The following is a 21,877-nucleotide window of genomic DNA, read 5'->3' on the forward strand; positions in this document are numbered from 1 at the left end:
AGAACTAGACAGTCAGAATGACTGAAGTTTAAACCCTACCTCTAACACTAGCTCTTTCCCTTATTTGTCTATCCACCCAAAGAACTAGGGGGAGGAATCAGTGGAAGTCAAACAATCCCCACCTGCTGAAAGCCACCAAACACTGGGAGATTCCTCCTTAACGGGAGACATTTGCTGAGGTGGTAAGACTGGACGAGCCAGAAGAAAATGAACAGAGTCTCCAGCTGTGAGTTCAAGGTCTGTCACATCAGCATAGCTTAGGAAAATGTTAGAAATACAAACCTATGTTACCATAACTCTTCCCATCAGCCTGGTCCCAGTATCAACCCCAAATAACAGATGAGACACTATATTATTATAAAGCTGTTAGCCTTTGGCTATAGTTTCTTAATGGATATCTCTGACTTAATTATTAATCCATAACTAGTAATCTATATATATTTACAAGGACTTATCTTACTGAGGACACCAGCTTCATGTGTCCTCTCTTTCCGGGATCATATGGTGACTCCCTACTCTTTACAACATTTCCCAGAATCCTCCTTGACTCCTAGTCCCACCTATCTTGCTTCCCTATTGGCCAAAAGTGCTTTATGTATCAACCAATAAGACAAATGTATACACAGAAGAACTTCCCCCATCACCCACCATGACAGACCCATTGTCTCGGATGCTCTATTGCTGGATCCACGGGTCCTAGCAAGCCCTCCTGTGATGCCAGTACATTTTAAAGTTAGGAAAAACATCCCTTTGCACAGCCATGAGCAGATTGTGATCTGCTAAGACTTAGCATAGCAATGTGGGGACTCTATCCTCTACTGAACTCGAGCAGATCTAACATTGTCCCCTACATTCTGGATGGAGAAATCTGGATGGATTACATAAGCACCTAAAAGTATCAGTACTTCAGGGACACCCCTAGATGTGAGGGAGACATTCAGGTAGGTGAGGATATTCAAGTAGGGTGTTGCTACTAGAACATAGTCAACTCTCAGCCCCCATATGATGGCTGGAATCAAGGCCAGTAGAGACAAAGCAGTTAGCAGTACAGCCAGAACCTGAACCAGAAATCTTTTACTCCTTCATTCCATGTCACCATGTCAGACTCCTTCCCAAGTTAGCCTTACACACAGCTACATCTCCCTCCCTCAGTCTCTCTCTCCTTCTTTCTCTCTTCTCCTTGCATGTTTGCTCTAGGGAATCGCAGAACCAACTCACCCTGTCTTGACTATCTCTTAGCTTTGCAGAATGGATCCTGAGTTTTGCAGATACTATACCCAGGTGGCCAGGCAGCAGCAGCTAGAGAGAAAATCAAAATCACCATTCTGAGAAGACATTACTCAAACTGACCATTATCTATTGTGTTGCTGCAGTGCTTGGGGTCTTCCACTTGGAAGGATCACAGTTCCTGCTGTATTTCAGGGCTAAATGAGGAAAAAAGTCATAAAACTGAGAGCCTTAGAGGGGTAGGGGAAACCCCATGAACTCTTAGGAGACACCATAAAGGACTGAGTGATGTTCTCCAAGGATTTTAGAAAACATCATTTCCCTAACTTGTTTTGCTACTGAATGTTTTTTCTAGGACTAACATTACAGATTGTTAGAACATTACAGTGGACATGTTCCTGCTGTAAGAGTCACTATAACCTGCTATTCCATGTGAAGTCCTACCACAGGAATTCTGAAGCTGAGTCCAGGATAATCCTAAAGACTGGGATTGCTAGCAACCAAGATGCTATCAGAAGGTTCTATGGAAGAGGACCCAAGCTGGTCTTGAAGAAAGAAAAGAATGTTCGTGGGAGTAAAGAAAAGGGAGCTGTTGCCCCATGAAATAGCTGGTGAGAAAGGGCAGGTGTACATGGATTTTAGAAGCTTGTGAACTGTGTCCATTTGGTAGGAGTCAGAGGTACTACATAGTTACAGGAAGAGATGAAGCTTCAATCCATGTGGTACAAGACCATGGGGAATGGCATAAAAAATTCTGAAATCCAGCCAGCATGAGAAACACACTTGTATTGCCAGCTTAGCCCTACCTCTGAGCTCCATCCCCTGGGGGTGGGGTGGTATAATCCCAGTGCATGGGGAGCTGAAGCAGAAAGATCACAAGTTGGATGCTAGCCTGGGCTACATAACAGGACACTACTTTTTTTTTTTAAATGATCTGAAATGTGTTCTGCACAGTAGGAAGTCTCAAAGCCATCTTACAGGATTTGAATAGATGTTGTGGAACAGACACCATCCTGTAGGATTGCAATAGATATTATAGGACAGAAGACTTCTAGGGTGAAGCATTTCACAGGTTACCTGACCAGCAAAGCCTCTTGAACTGTGAATCTCCTGGAGAGGTTGGATGCAGTATTTTGTAAACTCATTTCACTACAGAATTCTGTTTTCCAGAACTAGTGTTCCAGGAAATGTAGTCATTACAAAATTCCCATCAGTGGTCTTGATCCTGTTGTGAGCCACTGGAGCTTGCAGAGACTAGCATGTGGGGTCTCGCCACAGAAATTCTGAAGTTGAATCACTATCTCTGGTGAGCCAGGGGTTAATCAGTATGGGGAATGCGATTCCCCTTCGTTAGACTAACATCTACGAGGCCAATGTGATGAAATGGAAAACGGGGAGGGAAGGAAGGTAAAGGAATAAAATGAGACTGAAAGGGTTGTGTATGAAAGCCTGAGGGTTAGAAGGCGCTGATGGGGACACTGAAGGGACAGGGAGGCATGAGGGAGGTGTGGATGTACCACAGGAGCTTAAGGGGAGCTTGGAGGCATGATGAGATTAGGAAATGAGAGATGGAGGCACTGGGGAAGGAGATGGAGGAATGAAGAGATACAGAGGTTCTGATGTAGATTGCCGTCACAGGGTGTATACAGACACTAGAGGTCTAAGAAGTCTTTGGAGTAGAATCTAGGTAGATATGGCATTACTTTGAAGGATGTAGAGAAATGAGAGTGACACAGGTGAGACTAGGGAACACAACAGAGACTGGATGGGACCACTCACTTTCAGTAGTCAATATAATGCACACCTGCAGTTGTTCGTGCTTTATAATTATCTCCAAAATGTTTTCATCTTCTTACTATTTGATGAAGTTCATAGGAAATAAAAAGGATTTGAGTGTGCATTGCCCAGGGCCTCATACATGCTAGACAAGTGTTCTACAGTGAAACTGTGACTTAGCCCAAGAAAACTGCAATTTCCACTTTTTATATCTAAGGACACCAAGGAGATAAAGCGAAGGAGATGTTTGCTAGGTTTTGTTTTTGCTGTTGTCGTTGTTTTAAGCGCACAATAACTGACCTCTAGTTTTACTCTTAGGGTTTACTCAAAAGGCACAGCATCCCACCTCCCACTAGAGACGTGGAAGCCTCCCTCTGCCTGGTATCTAAAAGAAGCCAGGGCCGGCAGAGATTCTGGTTAGCCTTGACGCAGCACCTGGCCTTCCTCTAGTTCTCTCTGAGTGGCTCCTTTCCCAACTGATTCTCTTGTTGTGAGCTATATTCTATCTTCCTCAATATTGTCCCTTTATATATAAGGTAGTCAGAGTAGGTCTCAATGATTCCTAGGAACCCTGACTTGAGTGAGACAGCCTCAGCTTGGGCATAAACTCCTGTGTCAGCCTTCAAAAGCCAGCATATCTCCCAGTACTGGGATGTGGCATTACAAATTATAATGGCTTGATGCTCACCATGCAATGCAAGTGGTTAAGAAGAGCCAAGAGGGAAGGAAGTGCCAGGAGGTCCTGGATGCAGGGATAGTATATGGAGTGGAGGTCAAGACACTGATACAGGAATCACCTACATTTCAATTTCAGGGGCTGGGGCTGGGGCAATGGCTGCATTGTTAAAGTGCCTGCCTCACAATCATGAGGACCTGAGTTCAGATCTCCAGTCCCTACCCCCACAAAACCCAGGTGTGCTACTGCACATCTGAAGTGCTAGGGGAGTGGGGAGACAGACAAATTCCTGGAGCTCACTGGCTAGCCAGCCAGCCTAGATAAACCAATGAGCTCCACGTTCAATGAGAAGCCATGACGCAAAATGTAAACTGGTGACGAGTTAATGAAGACACCTGAAGTCACCTCCCACCCCCCTCGCACACACAGTTACAGGCGTTCATAAAATTGCATGTCACCTAGCACAGGCATCGAACACAAGCATTGACAGTGCTCTAGTAGACCAGGGTAGTGAATTAGTTTGCCCAATTTCAAAGAAAATCATTGGAAAGGGAAGGAGCATGGCCCAGCCCAGAGGGTTATGGGATGTGAGGAACTTTCCCAGGCATCCCAGCTTCTGCATGTTAGATTGGCTGGCTTGCCCATTTGCTGAGCATTAGATAAAATGTGGAGTCCTCATCTATGGAGACAACAGAAGTGGCAACTGCCTCCCCTTCATTCAAGATCACTTGTATGTAAATATCACAGCACACAAAAGCCTGGGTCAGAAAGGTTCAGAGTCCTCATTGTTAAACAACCACTGTCTTGGTCTTTTCACCAAGTTGGGTGAAGTTAAGTTGGATGGCTTAAACAACATTTATTTCTCAGTCTTAGAGTGGTCCAGGATCAGGTACCAACAGTATTGAGTGCTGGAGGGAGCCTCTTCCTGCTTTTCCAGATGGCCATTTCCTACTCAGTCCTCCCAGCAGTGATCAGAGAGAGACAGGCAGGCTCTACTTGTCTCTTAAGGAGGGCACTAATTCCATTCCAAACCCCTCCTAGGAGCCTCACCTCCTATTATCATCCGGTGTCAATACTCAACATATGAACTGAGGGAAGGGGACACACACACAGATGCAGTCCACAACAATCACCCTCAGTAATTCCTTCTCTCGAGAAATGGTCAATGGCACAACGTCCATTTTCTCTGGTATACTGTGTCAGCAATGTAGATAAAATAATAATTGTGATGCTGACAGTTGCTGAATTTGGAAAGAACTAGGCACTGGTAATTTGTTTCAGATGGTTCAGTCTGTTTATCTTGGAATTCATACAACATCAAGCCAAATACTTTACTCTTACAGGGAAGGCAGAAGAGCTAAAACTTCTGCAAGGTTTCCTATCCATCCCTATTGCAGTCAACCCTGGTAGAAAGGGCATGCTCAGGACATCTAACCTTTTAATTTTTTGTTCAACGAATTTGCAGATAAAATATAAATAGGCAAAGATCCTCTTGAAACCACGTTGGTATCAAAGCTGACATCTGCTGGACTCTCAGCTCTGGGAGGGGTCATACAGAGCTCTTTGCATGCATTAGCCCCTGAGCCTGGGACCTATGTCAGACATGAAGAGAATGAGGAACAGAGGAACAAGTGTTATAGAACTGTCCCAAGGCTGAAATACCACTTTTCCTTTTAGTTTTATATTTTAGTGTGTGTGCATGTGTACGTGCGTGCGTGCGTGCGTGCGTGCGTGCGTGCGTGCGTGCGTGCGTGCGTGCGTGCGTGTGTGTGTGTGTGTGTGTGTGTGATGCAGGGGTGCATGCAACAGTATGTGTGTGGAGATCAGAGAACAGTTTTGTTGGGGAGGTTCAGTCGTTCCACTTTTCATGGCTTCTGGGGATTTAACTTGGGTCATCAGGTTTACACTACAAGCACTTTACCTGCTGAGCCAACGTGCTAGTCCAAGGCTAAAATTCTTAACCATCCACTCTGACACAGAAAATCCAGGCCCTCCTTTCTGTCACACACCTGAAGAAGAGTTTCAGTGAAGCTCACTGATGTCCTCCGCACAGTTCCCCACTGACAGAGAGGAGTGGAAATCTTAAGATGGTTTTTCACAAATGAGACAGGTGCAATCTATCATGTTCTAATGCTAACAAATTCTGTGGGTGCAAAACTCATAGTGTGTGTATAAATAAATTAACTCAGCGGCATGGAACTTGATTTGATGCTTTTTTAAAAAATGAACAACCTATTTCTTTGAATTGTGATATTTATTTTCTCTCCTGGATTTTTTTTTTTTTTATTGGCTCAAAGCTGCCAATGGAAACCAGTTCTGATTCTGATTAACCTGAGCAAGATCAATCAAATAAATTTGAAGTAAGATGTGCTTTCAATTTTCTGGATGTGTTCTGTTTCCAACTAGTCCTTTTTCCCAGAGAAAACATGGAGTGTATTGTTTTTTTATTCTTGTTGTCTGCTGTTGTTGCTGTAAACATGATGTCATACATGTTCTAGAACACACCTGCTTCAGTGATTTCAAAGGACAAGGATCCACTTCTGCTAGTGGCTGGTCAACTCTAGGTTCCTGTGAAGGAGCTGTGGGAAAATGGTGTATGATGAGATCTGAAGGGGAGATGGTGTGTTTGAGTGAGCTCTGCAACAAGCCTATCATTAGTGCTCAAAGAGAACCAAGAGTGTAGCTTTCTTCACACTATATCCACACAGTATCATCATGATGAAGGCCTGACAGCTGGCCTTCTTGATTTGAAAACTTGTTTCATTGTAATTGCTATTTGCTGATCTCAGTTGTCTGCCCTCAGGACTAATTCCTTTGGTTTTTGAGGAAGCATGACTACAGCGATCACTCAAAACTTGGAACACTCAGGGAGACAATAGATGTTATTTTTATTATCTGTGTGTCGTACATAAGCCTTTACCTGGAAGGTTTCGTGTTGGGAAGGTTACATGGCATGCCTTAACTCCCACAGTTAACAGTATTTGGAAGACCAACCCCAACTCTCTCTAAGATGAACTTCCACTTGTTTTTCGGGGCAGGGGTTGGGAGGGAAGGAGGTTATGGTGTATGTATATGAGTGTGTTTATGACATGTTTGTGAGTGCAGGCGTGCTTGTGACACAGCATGCACGTGGAAGTCAAGAAACAGCCTTCAGGCATTGACCCACCTTGTTTTTAATGCAGCCTCCCTTGTTTTTATGTGAATGACTAGAGCTCATGAACATTCCATCCACTCTGTCTCCACCTCCAACTTCCTGTGATGGTGCTGGTATTACAGATATGTGCTGCCACCCCAACCAAGGATTGAACTTGAGTCATAAAGCTTGTACAGCAAGTACCTTTACCCAGCCATATCCCCAGACTAGGCTTTCACGTGTTTAAGAGTAGGGAGCAGGAGCTGTCGACACCTAATACTTTGGCTGGCTTTTGGGAACCTATTCTTCTTACTGACCTGCCTTACCCAGTCTTAATACAAGGAGGGGTGGGGATACATAGTCTTATTGCAACTTGATACGCCATGTTTGATTGATACCCATGGGAGGCCTGCCCCCTTCAGAGGAGGAGTGGATGGGAGGGGTGGAGGGAACATGTGGGACGTAATGGGAGAAGGGGAAGGATGTAAGATGAATAAATAAATTTAATGTAAAAAAAAAAGAATAGAGGAATCTAAAACAGGACAGGATCCCTCCTTTTATTTTACTGCTGAAGAAATTGAGACCAGATAAGCCATTCCATCCCCAGCCCTCAAGAATATATATGCTTACATCCTCATCCACCCAGTACCTCAAAACATGATAATGTTTGGAGTTAGGGTGCTTGAGTGGTAATTAAATTAATTGAGGTTATTGGGACAACCCTAATCCAGTTCTCATCCCAAAGATACGTCCATTTGAGAAGATTTTAAAATATATAATTTTTATTTATTGAGAATTTCGCACACACACATATATGCTTTAGCAATATCCACCCCACTTCCCCTGAGCCCACCCAACATATATCCCTCAAACTTCATGTCTTCTTCTTTTAATTTTTTCATAAACCCTGGGTACAATCAACGCTGCCCATTTGCAAATGGGTGTAGGGCATTCCTGGAGCGTGGGCAACCTAGCAGTGGCCACACCCCAGGGAAAAATGACCCTCTTTCCACCAGCAGCCATCAATTGTCAATAATTCCTCAGAAATGGATATGGTCTTATGAACACCTCCCCCATCCAAACCAGAGTTTGATTGGCTTGATCTTGTCGTAGGGCTTCTGCAGATAACCACAGCTGCAGTGAGCTTGGGCGTGTAATGGCCATGTGCTGCCCAGAAGTCACATTTCACAGTACCCGTCTCCTCCCTCAAATCTCACATTCTCTCTGGTTCCTCTTCTGAAAGGTTCCCTGAGTTTGGAGGGTAGGGGGTGGGGACTTGACATAGATGTCTCGTTTAGGACCAAGTGCTCACTGTCACTTATTCTTAGCACTTTAACCAGTTGTGAGTCTCTGTGTTACCTGTTGCCCACTGTGAAAAAGCTTCTCTTACCAGTGTTGAGAGCAGAACAAATACATGGGTACACACATAAATATTTCGAAGGCAATTTGGCAACATGACCGTTTAGCAAAGCAATAATAGTAGGTTCCTCCTCAGGTCTATGACCTTCCCAGCCACAGACTTTTGACCAGGTTTAGAGTTCTAGGCATGAATTCCTTCCTGTGGAGCAGGTCTCAAATCCAATCGGAAAGTAGTTGGTTACCCCCATAACAACCATTACACTATTGTACCAATGAGCATATCTTGTCTGGCAGATCAGTACTGTAGCAGGTTTCAGTGCTGAGTAAGACCACAGACATGATGCATCTTCTTGCCATCAGCCTGCATAACACCTTCCAGCACTATGAAAGCTAGCCAGGCCATGGTAGTGTGAGTTTCTTACTGGCATTGGCTTTGATTCTGAACCATAGACTGAAGTAGGGCAGAGCCTCCTTAGCTGATGTGGCCTCTGCTGGCGGCTATTTCTTCTCTTAGATCTTTGTAAAAATTGACCTGAGTTCATGGCAAGATGAAGCCACTTCTCAGAACACAGGCTAACTACAGGTGCTGCTGTCTATGTATCCCAGGGCATAGCATAGCTCTTTCCTCTGTGACAAAATAGGGCCACCATGCCATGGCCTTGAGCTTGCTTATATGCCAACCACTCCAACAGCTTTTTACATTAGGAAGAAGGAGGACTAGAGGCTCATAGTCCCTTCCCTCTGACGTCCTTGTTCCCACTATGAAGCTAAGATTCCTTTTAGAAACATTTCTACTCCATTCTTAGCAATCTCAACATTTCCTATAGCATCAGTGACAGGGCAGTAGACACTGGGGACAGCGACATCAAGATTAACACGTAAGGGAAAAGAGTTGGCAGAGAGATCCTGGAAGGCCTTCCCCACCCTAGGCTTCATATAACAAACTGCCTCCTCAAGAAAAGCCCACACTTTCCAAACAAGGGAGACACAGGCTCCCTTTCTCTGTTACCTGTTTGATCTTTGAGATTACAGGGTGCCCCTGGGGATGCTTTGCACGGATGGAATTACAATCTGATAAATAAAACCAGGAACCACTAGGGTTGCACAAGAGGGTTAGGGCACACATTTTTCCTGTAAATGGGGTTTCTGATAAGAGTCCGGGAGAACCACAGGTGTACAGCTGGGAAGAGGGAAAGGCCTTTTAAATAAAGGTTCATTGTGTTAGAACCCTTGATTCCCAGAGGATGAGATGCTGATTCTAGGATCAGGGGTTCCTCTCTTTTCCCATGTCTTCATCATTTTCCCTGTCTTTCTATCTTGCCTCAGAATGTTTGTGTTTCCTCAGAGTCCAGTTGAAAATCCAGTTCCAAAGGGAATGTTGTTAGGAGGTGAGGCCTCTGGGAGGTGGCCAGGTCGGGAGAGCAGACCTTTCAGAAATAGGTTCAGGGTCTATATTAAAACATGGCCCAAAGACAGTCCACCAAGTGAGGGAACACCTAAAGGTGCCATCAATGAACCCTTACCAGAAACCAAATTTGCTTTGATATCAGCTCCTAGCTGTGACATAATAAATGCCTTTCATTTACACAGCGATTGTGGTATTCTTTGCAGCAGTTGGAACATGACTGAGACATGGACGCTGCTAGCTCCTGTTCAGAGGGGCAGGGAGTCTTCCCATAAAGATTCAATAACTACACCTTGGCACCTGTGAGTCCATGTGGATAATGTGTGTGAGGGGTTGGAGTCAGAAGTCAGAAGTCAGAGGCTGAAGCATTCAAGGTGTCAGAGCAGGAGCAGACAATCCATCAGCCTTGAAGCAAGGTCTCCTTGGGCCCTAAGGACAGGAAGGCAGAAGTGTCTTTCAAGAAGAGGGAGCCACAGCAGGCAGAAAAGGTCAGGAGTTGGGATGCCAGCAGATGAGTTGAGACTTGTCCCCTGAAGGGACTACGATAAGCACTGGCTTTCGAGGCAAACCACAGGCTCAAGCCATGATTTGCCCCTTCTCTTCCATCTCCTGATGGGGCTTTAAATTCTCTCTGTTGCTTACATTCCGGCTGTTTTCCTATCAACAGGATGTCCTGGAGAAGGGGTGACACTCGTTGGGGACAATTGGTAACCTAGGGCATGAGCACTGGGGTGTGGGTCAGGGACTTGCAGCAGCTGGAGTTCTCCTCAGAGACCTCCTCTCAGGGGAAGGTGGGATTCCTGACTTCACAGCGAAGAATTTCAGGATGAGTAACAGTTGGGTTTAGTAGGAAGAGTGTCGTTGTTTAGTGTGGATTTTTAACTTCTGTGTGTCCGCGTGGGGGTTAGTAGGAAATAGCCCAGGGAAAGAATACACCTGGCTGTGGATGTGGGCTTCTCAAAAGAGAGGGATGCCATACGGTTTCCGTGGCCCTTAAGTCACATGGCTATGAGTTGTTGAGAAACTTATTTCCCTGATTCTCTGCCCTCCTTTTCAATAAATGACATTGTAGAGTAGCTACAGAGGTGCCTTTGATTTATATTGGAAACTGATGAGATAAATGAGGGGTCACAAGGTTTGTACAACTCAGTTAAGAAATGTCTTTTGCTGTAAATCTTGTGAGATTCCTAGTAAATCACAGGTTAGTGCTGGGAAGGAAGGCCATATCCCAAGGTTATACATACTTAGGCCTTAATTGCAATTAATTGCTATTTTAACATTCTTATTAGAGATCTCTATATAGAAGGGATATTATCAGGCTGGGCAATGGTGGCGCACGCCTTTAATCCCAGCACTTGTGAGGCAGAGGCAGGTGGATCTCAGTGAGTTTGAGGCCAGCCTGGTCTACAAAGCAAGTTCCAGGACAGCCAGGACTGAAAAACCTGAAACCCTGTTTTGAAAAGAAAAGGGGGATATTATCTCTAGATGGGCAACTTTCACATCAAATGTTAGTGTGAGGAATTCTTTTTTTTTAATTCTTTCATGTATTACATCCCAACCACAGTTTCACCTCCCCCCTGTCCTCCCAGGCCATCCTCTTCACCTCCTCTTTCTCCCAGATCTCCTGCTCCTCTGTTTCCCTTCAGAAGAGCATGGGGCTCCCAGGGATATCAACCAAACATGGCATATCCTGTTGCATTAAGGTTAGGCACATCCCCTCATATTAAGACTGGATGAGGCAACCCAGTAGGAGAAAGAGTCCCAAAAGTAGGCCAAAGAGTCAGACAGCTCCCACTGTTAGTAGTCCCACAAAAAACACCAAGCTGCACAACCATAACATATATGCAAAGGACCTATGTCAGTCCCATGCAAGCTTCCTGGTTGCTGGTTCAGTCTCTGTGAGCCCCTGTGAATCCAGGTTAGTTGATTCTGTGAGTTTTTGTTGTTGTTGTGGCCTTGACCCCTCTGGCTCCTGCAATCCTTTCCCCCACCCCTCTTCTACAGGATTTCCCAAACTCTGCCTAATGTTTGACTGTGAGTCTCTGCATCTGCTCACATCAGTTGCTAGATGAGGCCTCTCTGATGAAGATTAAGCTAGGCTCTGGTCTACAAGTATAGCAGAGTATCATTAGGAATCATTTCATTGACTACTTACCCGCATCTCACGCTGGTCATGTTTGCTTCTATCCTAGGTTTCTGGGCTATCCAGTCTCTGGTGTCTGGCCCTCCAGACAGAGCCAGACATGGGGTTCCTTTCATGGCATGTGCCTCAAGTTGGACCAGTCATTGGTTAGCCACTCCCATAAGGTCTTTGCCACGTTTACCTCAGCACATCTTGCAAGCAGGACAAAATTGTTGAAGGTTTTGTGGCTGGGTTCCTGAGGAATTCCTGACTCTGAACTTGGAAGAGGCTTTAGGAAGAGACTCTAGGGTGAAGAATATCTTTCCCTTCCTACATCCCCTTAACTTTCCCTGTCTTTCTACACTGTCTCACATGACAGTATAGACAGTATGTCAATCACAGGACAGAAATACCACGGTGGAAAGCAGCTGCCTGAAGAAGTTATGGGTCTCATGGCCCCAGATCTTTGTGGGGTGACAGGGGCAGGAGGGTGCCTGGTATTTAAATAGCAAGGCCAGTGTCCAATCAAGAGGGTCTTCCTTATTTTGTTTTTATTAATTCTTTGTGTCTTTCCCATCATGCTTCCAGATTCCATCTCCTTCCTCACCCCTGTAGGCAGAGTTTTCTGTCTAGACCACCACTCAGCTCTGTCCTGCCAGCTGCTCCCAAATAACCCAGAGACCTCTTATTAATTGTAAAAGCTTGGTTGATAGCTTAGGCTTGTTTTTAGCTAGCTCTAATAACTTAAATTAACCCATTCCTATCTCAAGGCTTGTTTACCTCATCTTGTGCTGCTGCTTTGAGTGGCTGGCATCTCCTCTTGACTCTTGAGACTCCGCCCCTCTTCCAGCAGTCTCTCTGCCCTGAAAATCCTGCCTAGCCATTGGCCAATAAGCTTTTTATTAACATTGAGAGCAATGCATCTTTACAGTGTACAGAGGATTATTATACTGCATGCCCCAAAATAAAACAAAATAAAATTTAAGAGAAAAAGAGGAGAAAAAGGTTTAAAAGAAAGAAGGAAAAAAATTCTCATCATAGAAGCTACAGTGTGACATAGTGAGTCATGAAATAAACCCCTTTTTCCATATTTCTTACATGCAGGTTTTATCAAAAAGAATCATTATTCTGGTTCAAGTCCCCTGGTCTCTCCTGAATCATCAACACTGAGCCCCTCTTCCTAGACATCCTGTTACTGCCCTGTGTCATGGAGATCCTAGAATCCCTGATCCACAGGACTGACCCTCTCCCAATCCCCATACTCCAGCAGTACACAGACAGGGTGGATGTTGGGGTGGGCCAACACATAACCCTGGTTCTGGAACTAGGTAGTTGCAGGGTTGGTCAGTCTGCCAGCTCTCCCCTGTCTTTGCCACCAGGGTGGGCTCTCCAGCATTGCCTGGCTACTTCAACCCTTGCAGCAATGAGCAAGGGGCACAGGAAGGTCTTTTTAGTGTAGCCCTAGCCTCATCCCTAACCAATTTCTCACTGAACAATTGAGAAATGAATGGCTGAAGCTACAGGCTTGGCTCTGTTTGTAAGTCTCCAAATCACCTGGATGCTATTCTAAACCATCACAAGTAAGTCTTGGGGTTGGGGAGATGGCTCAGTGAGTGAAGCACTTGCCTTGCAAGCATCAGGACCTAAATTTAATCTTTACAACCTTCACACACAAAAACCAGGCAGAGTAGAACAAGCTTGTAGTCCCAATGCTGGGGAGATGGACAGGCAGACCCCTGGGCTCCCTGGCCAGTGTACAGCCTACTTGGCCAGTTCCAGTCCAGTGAGAGATCCAGACTCAAGGTGGATGGTACCTGAGGAGTGACAACCACGGCTGTCCTCTGGCCTCCACATACAGGTGCACACACACACACACACACACACACACACACACACACACACACACACACTGTTTCAGGTGTGTTTTATTCTACCTCTGAACATTTTCATATTCTTAATAAACTAAATATGCTTAATAGTGGCTCATTCTGAAATTCATTGCACGTGAAATTAGGAATCTAACTTTAAACCAGGCACAGTGGTGCATGCCTTTAATTCCAGCACTTCAGAGGCAGAGGCAGAGGCAGAGGCAGAGGCAGAGGCAGAGGCAGAGGCAGAGGCAGAGGCAGAGGCAGAGGCAGAGGCAGAGGCAGAGGCAGAGGCAGAGGCAGAGGCAGAGGCAGAAGCAGAGGCAGGCAGAGTTCGAAGCCAGCAACATAGAAAGCAATATAGAAAGATCCTGTCTCAAAAAAAAATCTAACTTTACCCACATGGAGGTCCCCAAAAGGTTGAGGGAACTTCTTAGGGTACTGGTGGCTTTGTGGAACTGTCTCCATCCTTACCATTAACAATCCAGATTATTAGGTCTGGGAGCTAAGTGTACCTCTGCCTTCCCACCATCACTGTAATCCTGAAGTAGAGGGCGCCTGAGTGGCAACTTGTGCTTTGTGCACTTTCTCCTCTGAGGCTTTAAAGCCCCAAGAGCTGAGTGTAGCTCTATCCTTAGCAGAGGACATGAAGCTATTTATCTTGAAGAGAAATAGCATTTGTGCAGTGTACGGTGGTTGATAAAGAGCCTCACAGCCCATCCAAGTGCACAGAAAGAGTATCTGTGGGGTGCTCAGCCTTATATTGCACCTCCTCTACCCGAGGCTCAGGGGATGTCAAGGAAGAGGGGACAGAAAGACTGTAAGAGCCACATGTCAGGCAGTACTGGAGCAAGAGAGTGTCTTCTAGACATGGCAAAACCATTCATGGCAGCTGGACTGCTTGCACAAGACCTGTACAAGATCAAGCCAGTCAACATGGATGGGGTGAGACACACAAGCCCACCCCTAGCTGAGGAGCTATTGACAGCTGATGACTTCTAGAGAGCGTTTTCTTTAGTGTCGTGATCCCTGGTGGTTCACCATGCTCCAGTACAACATGTACACATAAGTATAGGGAGTTATTTTAAAAAAGAGATAGTATACATAAAGTTGAAGGAGAATGTGGGAGGGGGTTGGAGGAGTTGGAGGGGAACAGTGATGGTAAATGTGATTGAAATAACATTGTATGCATGCATAAAATTTTCTAAATTATAAATTATAAATTGAAAATATGTAGAAGAGAGTGGACAAGTGAAAGAGGAAGGAGAGGGTGTTAACTACATACTGCAGTCCAGGCCAGTGCAGAGCCTGTAAGAATCGGAGACCAGCTCTGAAGTGGTAGTACATGCCTTTAATCCCAGCACGCAGGAAACAGAGGCAGGCAAATCTCTGTGAGTTCGAGGCCAGCCTAATCTACAGAGCTACACAGAGAAACCCTGTCTTGAAAAACAACGACAACAAATAATAATAATAATAATCTGAGACCAAGGACAGAAATAGGTTCAGCCTAGGCTATGTAATATCAAAGTCCCTCTGCTCGACCTGGATTTTATCTCTCCCTGGCTACCTGCCCATCCCTCTCAGCAATCCCTGCCCTTTCCTTACCCTGTTTGTGTCTAGACATCAAGAATCCCCAGGCAGAAAAAGAAATTTAAAAAAAGAATCCCCAGCAGTTAGAGAACAGACAGACCTAGAACCCAATGTACAGAGCTTCTGCCATGCCTAGTGTAGGGAGGGTCCAACCAGGAAACTTGCTTCTCCCAAGAAGCACAGAGGCCTCCTTGCCACCCAGAGGGCAGATTGGAGACAAGGCTGTGCACACCGGTCTATCCACCAGTAACCTATATGAACATTGGCCTTGTTTGGGTTGGATTTGGGTTGACTGGCATGTTAGCTTAGGTCTGGAATCACTCAGAATGATGCTTAGTGTGCCATATTGAGGAGCTCCACACAGCACAAAGATCCTGCCCCAAACTGCCAATGGGACCTCCCTGAACAAACAGCCATTTTTCCCTTTGTATTCTTTCCTGACAGTCACCTTGACACTGGCCCAAAAGACAAAGTCCCATGCTTCTGGAGCCCATTGACTGCTTCAGGCTGCTGAAGGCCTGGGCATTCAGAAACACCAGACTTCTATGTGCTCAAGACTTTTAATCCCCTTAATTGAAATTGATTGGTCTCTTGTGACCCAGCTCCACACTGGTCCTGAGCGCCAGCATGTGAGCAATGATGACTTAGTTCTTTTAAAGACCAATTGATCCAATATGGCATCCAGTGTCTCCTTGAAGATCAACCCCTTGCCCAGCTTGGAGCCAAATCAGAAAATACACACAGTTACAAAACAGCTTGGGAGCAACAAAAGCACCTGATAAAATAAGGAGAGAATATTCGTGTCTCATGTGGCTTAGCACTATACAAAAGGCAAGTCAAAATACCATTAGCAAAAAAAGATGCAATCAAACTATGGTCAGGATGAGGGAGGTGGGGGTGGGGGTGGGGGTGGGGGAGAAATGGTAGGGAGAGGGGAAAGAGAGTGTGCCTTCTAAAGCATGCAAGATAAACAGGCTGGCCAGAGCATATCTGTGAACCAGTTGGAAAAAAAAAAAAGATAAAAAGGGAAGAAAAGTGAAAGCCCGTCTCAAGTTAAAAGAAAACCAAACATAAGAGAATTGTTTGAGCCAACAGATTGGTATTCGCCCACAATTCTGCTGAAGTGGCTGCAGTTGGAATACAAACCGGTTTGGCAGGTTTATAGTCTATCTTCTGGCAAATTCTTGCTTACCAAACTGATCCTATATCCTGGAAAGCCCCCTTGAAAAGCTTTCCTGTGTCATGCTGCTGGGTCACTATAACAAGTGGGGACTGGGCTTGAAGTGGCTATGCCAAGGCAGTCAGTTTACTTTTTAGCTTCCTAATCCCAGGCTGTATTGCTTCTAGCCACACGGTGGTGGCACCAGCACACAAGAAATAAGCAACAGCATCTTGGCGCTAAATTAGCAGAGTCAAATAATCACTGATGATAAACCCATTGGATTTTCATTTTTCTATTTGTGAGTGCAAGAATGTGAGTATGTGTGTATGCATGCATGTGTTTGTGTAAGTGTGTGTGGGGGGGTGGTCAAAGGACAGTTTGAGGGAGTCAGTTCTCTTCTTTTGTTCTACCATGTTGGTGAGGGGATTGAACTCAGGTTATTGAGCTTAGCAGCAAGTACCCTCACTGGCTGAGCCATCTCACCAGCCCCAGCATTTTAACAGTAAAGAGAACACATTAGTTTGCTGTTGGAAAGCTCAATTTTCAAACTAATTCAAGGAGAAGGTAGGTATTAATTTCCATGTTCTGTCTGTAGTGAAAGCGAAACATTTCTCCTTTCTTGTATTTGGCCAATAGGATCTGTGAATTAAATTGACAAACTCAAGTAGAAAACACATGATGTAAGATGTTTGTTTGTAGTGAGAAGGGCCTCACAAAAAAATGCTTGTGTGCAAAAAGGAGGAGATAGGTGGATCCCTGGTGCTCTGGCCAACCAGCACAGCCTGAGCTAAAAGCCTTGGGTGCTAGTGACAGACCTACCTCAAAGAAACACAGTGGATGACTCCTGGAGAAAAACTCCTGACACTAACCTCCAGCTTCCACACATACCCATGCACACACATACCCATGCACACACATACCCATGCACACACATACCCATGCACACACATACCCATGCACACACATACCCATGCACACACATACCCATGCACACACATACCCATGCACACACATACCCATGCACACACATACCCATGCACACACATACCCATGCACACACATACCCATGCACACACATACCCATGCACACACATACCCATGCACACACATACCCATGCACACACATACCCATGCACACACATACCCATGCACACACATACCCATGCACACACATACCCATGCACACACATACCCATGCACACACATACCCATGCACACACATACCCATGCACACACATACCCATGCACACACATACCCATGCACACACATACCCATGCACACACATACCCATGCACACACATACCCATGCACACCAACAGAAATGTGCAAAGAAGTTGTCTGACTTGGGGACTGGAGAGATGACTTTGCAATTAAGAATGCTCCCTGCTCTTGCAGGGAGTCAAAGTATGGTTCCCATCACCCTTTTGGGGAAGTGCACAATTGCCCATAACTCTAGATCCAAGGGAATCTGATGCCCTCTTCAGATCTCCATAGACACACACACACACACACACACACACACACACACACACACACACACACACAAATCTTTTAAAAGAAGCCATACTTCTGATTGCAGGGAGCAATAAACTGACATGACTGGACAAAAGGGGACGGTTTCACTGCTAAGGACTGGAATTGTAAGGAGGTGACTAGGAACCGTATAGTGGTTATAAGTTGCTGATTAAGGGCTGTTGGGTAAGTTTATCTTGGTGTCAAGACCAGAATCTACCCCAGGTACCTTCTGAACAAACCCAGATAAGGCCTGAATCCTAGGGTGAGCTCTACAGTTCCTGACAGAGTAGAAGCCCAGGGCAAAGGGGGTGGCCACCTGGAAATGTAGATATGTTTTAAGTCCTGCCCTGCCCACCCCCCCCACACACACACACCAACGATGGCTATCAGTGTCACAGGAATAACCTGCTTTGGGAGACTAAAGATTTAAATTGTGTGATGTTGCAGCTCAGGACAGAGCACTCCTCCACTGTGAGGTTTTTAACTGGCCTGCTTTTTCATCTATGGATCAGAGCAAAACCAAGTGAGCAATTTTTATGGTCCCATCGCTATCAAAGTGTGTGCTAGTCAGGTACTGTACCACTAGGCTTTAGCCCAGGTTGAAGACTTCGGATACCATGAACAAGTTTTAAGGCTGCTCATTATTACACGACCATTGTCAAAACCCTGGACAGCCGTAGGGTACAGGATGTGATGCAGGTGTATTAGTTCATCTTCAGTTGCTAGAATGAAACATCTAAAGCCGAATGCTTACAAAGACAACTGTGAGTATATCTAACTCACAGTTTTGGAATCTGAGGGTCCAAGATCACACAGCCCCCATCTGCTTGGCTCTGGTAAGAGCCCTCTGGCTGCATTACAATGTGGCATCACAGTGGGAACTCATGTAAGAGAAGGAGATCAAGTGGTAGGCAGAATGCCAGAGAGATTTCAAAACAGGGCTTGCTCATTTTAGAACAGCTCGCTCTGACAGAAACCCACTCCCAGAAACCAATATTCATCCCTCCCAACAACAGCATGCCCTGTGATGGTCTCTGCTCACCGGGCTTCCCCTCTGACAGGCTCTACCTCAGCTGAACTTTACCACACCAAGCGCCAGACCTCATCATACGAATCCTTGGGGGACACAACCAAATCATAATGATGACAGTAGACCTGAGCCTTGGGATTATACTGTCACTCATGCCTTTAGCCAGCACAAGTACCAAAAAAGCCACAGAGCTGTTCTTAAAACAGTAGATGATGGGGGGCAGCAAGATGGCACTGTGGGTAAAAGTCTTTGCCATGAAGCCTGAAACCCGACTTCAATCCCAGAACCCACACAGTGGTAGGAAAGAACCGACCCCACAAATTGTCCTCTGACTTCTGCTCATTTGTTCTGTGATGTAAGCTCCCCTCCATTTAACAAACCAATTAATTAATTAGATGATAACAGCTTTCATTATCCAGAATCTAACCACACAGGGTATATTCCCAGCTTTTTCTGGCCCCTATCTCTGGGCACCAGCCTTTCTTGTTTTACTTTTCCGGTCCCCCAACAGTATCCTAACTTAATTTCTACTTTGAACCCCTCCCTCTCTGAAATATGTAAGGTTTATTTCTGCTTTTTTTAACCAAACACTTTCTGAAACTGACTCAATATTTTCCCCTCTATATATTCATATAAATGTGTACATATTCATGTATGGGTCCCTTACCTTTGTCTTTGTAGCTGAGTTCTTTAGTTGACCTTTCTGCTTTTATTTATTCATTTGTTTTCTTACCAAAAGTAATCTACAGATTCAATGCAATCCCCATCAAAATCCCAGCACAATTCTTCATAGACCTTGAAAGAACAATCCTCAACTCTATTGGAAAAACAAAAAACCCAGGATAGTTAAAACAACCCTGTACAATAAAGGAACTTCCAGACGCATCACCATTCCTGACTTCAAGCTCTACTATAGAGCCATAGTCCTGAAAACAGCTTGATATTGGCACAAAAACATCAGATAGACCAATGGAATCGAATTGAAGACCCTGATATTAACCCACACACCTATGAACACCGATTTTTGACAAAGAATCTAAAATTATACAATGGAAAAAAAGAAAGCATCTTCAAAAATGGTGCTAGCATAACTGGATGCTGGCATGTAGAAGATTGCAGATAGATCCATATCTATCTATCGCCATGCAAAAAAAATTAAGTCCAACAAATCCAGCCACACTGAACCTCTTAGAAGAGAAAGTGGGTAGTACCCTTGAAGGAATTGGTATAGGAGATCACTTCCTGAACATAACACCAGTAGCACAGACACTGAGATAGACAATTAATAAATGGAACCTCCTGAAACTGAGAAGTTTCTGTAAGGCAAAGGATACAGTCAACAAGAAAAAACGGCAGTCCAAAGAATGGGAAAAGATCTTCACCAACCCTACATCTGACAGAGAGCTGATTTCCAAAATATACAAAGAACTCAAGAAGCCAGTTACCAAAACACCAAATAATCCAATTTATCCATTTGCTTGTTTGCTATTGGTGGTATTTCTTTCTGTCACCCTCTTAACACTGACAGGCAAAGCACACATTTCTGTCATCATTGTGCTCCCCTGTCTTTTGGTAGCTATTCCACTAAACCCTGAAAAAAACTTGAAGGAACTGGCCAGGTTCAATCCTTTGCCATGGAGACATCTCTACTTCCAAGTATTATCAAGTGTTTTGTTCTATTAGGTCATTAGGAGGGGAGTGGGGGGAGAAGGGGGTGTCTGTCACAGCAGGACTCTGGCCCTGTGGATGGGAGCTATGCATAACTAATGAACAGGAAAATTGGTATCAAAACAGCCTGATCGGTCTCAAGATGTTTCTAATAATTTCTGAATCTCCTAGTCTTCAGTTTCCCATGAATCGTCTTTCCTTCCTAAATGAATACTCCAAATACTCACGGGCCCACAAATATGTTTTAAATCTGCACGTCTTCTTCTGTCCTCTCCAGAAACTCTGTCAAACTGTCCACACTCTCAATATATGGTTTGGCTTCAAACTGGGGATGCAGCAATGTCATAGACATCCAATAGCCCAGGAGACTTGAGAGTAGACTTTATCTTGTGCTGCAAATACCACATGAAATGAATACCAGATGCCTGTTTCAAATATGAGGTAACAATGCTCAAGATGGTTGTCCGCTTGTCCAATGCCACATGGATGGAAGGAGACATATCATCATATGAACCTTAGTCCTTCTGAATCTATAGCTCCTGCCAAACACCAGCCAATGAATGAATGAACAATGAATGAGCAAATAAAGCACTGGGATTTCAATTCTAATCAAATACTGTCAGCAATAAAGTCTGGAGTTCTTCTCAGATGAACATTTCATTCAGCTATTTCTTGGTAAGTCTAGGAGCAATATCAGAAAGACCCCCCAGCTGAGTCAATTTTTCACAAGTCAGCTCTCCTGACCCATGCATGTACTTGGAATCCAGTTCTTCCAACAAGGATGGGAAGGCATACTAGATATTTTTTATGTTGACTTAACACAATCTAGAACTATCTGGGAAAAGGTGATCTTCATTGAGAAAATATCCTCAACAGATTGGCCTGTGTTGCAGTCTGTGGTGCATTTTCTTGATTGATAATTGATGTCAAGAGGGCCTAGCAATTGTGATCCCAGTGCCATAAGAGGAGAAGACAAGAGAAGTACGAGGAGTACTGGGTGGCTGGTTGCTGCTAGCCTAGCTCCAAGTTCAGTGAAAGACCTTGTCTCAAGGGAATAATATGAAAAGTGATAAAACAATGATGGGGGATGTCCTTCTGTATATATGTTTCTCTTATTGGTTGATGAATAAAACACTGATTGTCCAGTAGCCAAGCAGGGAGTATAGGCAGGGCTATGAGATGAGGAGAATGCTAGCAAAAAGCCTGGAGAGAGAAGCCATGTAGCTGCTGGAGAAGTAACATGCGGATTATGAGTAAGCCACAGCCTGTGGCAATACATAGTTTAGTAGAAATGGGTTAATAATTAAGAGAGAGCTAGCCAGTAAGAAGCCTGAGCCACTGGCCA

Source organism: Cricetulus griseus, chromosome 3 (assembly GCF_003668045.3).
Source record: "Cricetulus griseus strain 17A/GY chromosome 3, alternate assembly CriGri-PICRH-1.0, whole genome shotgun sequence".
Classification (NCBI taxonomy): domain Eukaryota; kingdom Metazoa; phylum Chordata; class Mammalia; order Rodentia; family Cricetidae; genus Cricetulus; species Cricetulus griseus.